At 41.4% G+C, this 2227-nt stretch overlaps 1 non-coding gene across 1 annotated transcript; it reads right to left on the bottom strand.

Annotated features, from left to right (window-relative positions):
• Positions 1–490: 490 nt before the first annotated feature.
• LOC112731784 (small nucleolar RNA R71) lies at positions 491–598 on the bottom strand. Its single transcript, XR_003167543.1, has one exon. It is a non-coding gene; the product is annotated as a small nucleolar RNA R71 (small nucleolar RNA).
• Between the last annotated feature and the right edge of the window lie 1629 nt (positions 599–2227).

A 2227-nucleotide genomic window follows, 5' to 3' on the forward strand; every position in this document is an offset into this window, starting at 1 on the left:
CCCTGAACCTGAAAGGACTTTGAAGAGGAAGCTAAGGGAAGCTAAAGCACAACTCTTTGGAGAAAATCTGACAGAAATTTTCGAAAAAGAAGGAGATATTGCCGAAAATAATAACAATGCAAGGAAGATGCTTGGTGACTTTACTGCACCTAATTCCAATTTACATGGAAGAAGCATCTCAATCCCTGCCATTGGAGCAAACAATTTTGAGCTGAAACCTCAATTAGTTTCTCTGATGCAACAGAATTGCAAGTTTTATGGACTTCCATCCGAAGATCCCTTTTAGTTCTTAACTGAATTCTTGCAGATCTGTGATACTGTTAAGACCAATGGAGTTGATCCCGAGGTCTACAGGCTTATGCTTTTCCCATTTGCTATAAGAGACAAAGCTAGAATATGGTTGGAATCTCAACCTAAAGACAGCCTGAACTCTTGGGATAAGCTGGTCACGACTTTCTTAGCCAAGTTATTTCCTCCTCAAAAGCTTAGCAAGCTTAGAGTGGATGTTCAAACCTTCAGACAAAAGGAAGGTGAATTCCTCTATGAAGCTTGGGAGAGATACAAGGAACTGACCAAAAAATGTCCTTCTGACATGCTTTCAGAATGGACCATCTTGGATATATTCTATGATGGTCTGTCTGAATTATCAAAGATGTCATTGGACCATTCTACAGGTGGATCCATTCACCTAAAGAAAACGCCTGCAGAAGCTCAAGAACTCATTGACATGATTGCAAATAACCAGTTCATGTACACTTCTGAAAGAAATCCTGTGAGTAATGGGATGCCTCAGAGGAAGCGAGTTCTTGAAATTGATACTCTGAATGCCATATTGGCTCAGAATAAAATATTAACTCAGCAAGTCAATATGATCTCTCAGAGTCTGAATGGATTGAAGGAATCATCCAACAGTACTAAAGAGGCATCTTCTGAAGAAGAAGCTTATGATCCTGAGAACCCTGCAATAGCAGAGGTGAATTACATGGGTGAACCCTATGGAAACATCTATAATATCTCATGGAGAAATCATCCAAATTTCTCATGGAAGGATCAATAAAAGCCTCAACAAGGCTTTAATAATGGTGGAAGAAACAGGTTTAGCAATAGCAAGCCTTTTTCATCATCCACTCAGCAACAAACAGAGAATTCTGAGCAGAATCCATTTAGCTTAGCAAATTTAGTCTCTGATCTATCTAAGGCCACTGTAAGTTTCATGAATGAAACAAGGTCCTCCATTAGAAATTTGGAGGCACAAGTGGGCCAGCTGAGTAAAAGAGTCACTGAAACTCCTCCTAGTACAGTCCCAAGCAATACAGAAGAAAATCCAAAGAGAGAGTGCAAAGCCATTGATTTAACCATCATGGCCAAACCAAGAAGGGAGGCGGAGGACGTGAATCCTAGTGAGGAAGTCCTCCTGGGACGTCCAGTGACCAATAAGGAATTTCCCTTCGAGGAACCAAAGGAATCTGAGGCTCAATTAGAGACCATAGAGATTCCATTGAACCTCCTTCTGCCCTTCATGAGCTCTGATGAGTATTCGTCCTCTGAAGAGGATGAAGAAATTACTGAAGAGCAAGTTGCTAAGTACCTTGGTGCAATCATGAAGTTGAATGCCAAATTATTTGGTAATGAGACTTGGGAAGATGAACCTCCCTTGCTCACTAATGAACTGAATGCATTGGATAGGCAGAAATTACCTCAAAAGAAACAGGATCCTGGCAAATTCTTAATACCCTGTACCATAGGCACCATGACCTTTGAGAAGGCTCTGTGTGACCTGGGGTCAGGAATAAACTTAATGCCACTCTCTGTAATGGAGAAACTTGGGATCTTTGAGGTGCAAGCTGCCAGAATCTCATTAGAGATAGCAGACAACTCAAGAAAATAGGCTTATGGACAAGTAGAGGAAGTGTTAGTAAAGGTTGAAGGCCTTTACATCCCTGCTGATTTCATAATCCTAGACACTGGGAAGGAAGAGGATGAATCCATCATCCTTGGAAGACCCTTCCTAGCCACAGCAAGAGTTGTGATTGATGTGGACAGAGGAGAACTAGTCCTTCAACTGAATGAGGACAACCTTGTGTTTAAAACTCAAGGATCTCCTTCTGTAACCATGGAGAGAAAGCATGAAAAGCTTCTCTCACTGCAGAGTCAACCAAAGCCCCACAGTCAAACTCTAAGTTTGGTGTTGGGAGGCCACAACCAAACTCTAAGTTTGGTATTGAAC

Source organism: Arachis hypogaea, chromosome 12 (assembly GCF_003086295.3).
Source record: "Arachis hypogaea cultivar Tifrunner chromosome 12, arahy.Tifrunner.gnm2.J5K5, whole genome shotgun sequence".
Classification (NCBI taxonomy): Eukaryota; Viridiplantae; Streptophyta; class Magnoliopsida; order Fabales; family Fabaceae; genus Arachis; species Arachis hypogaea.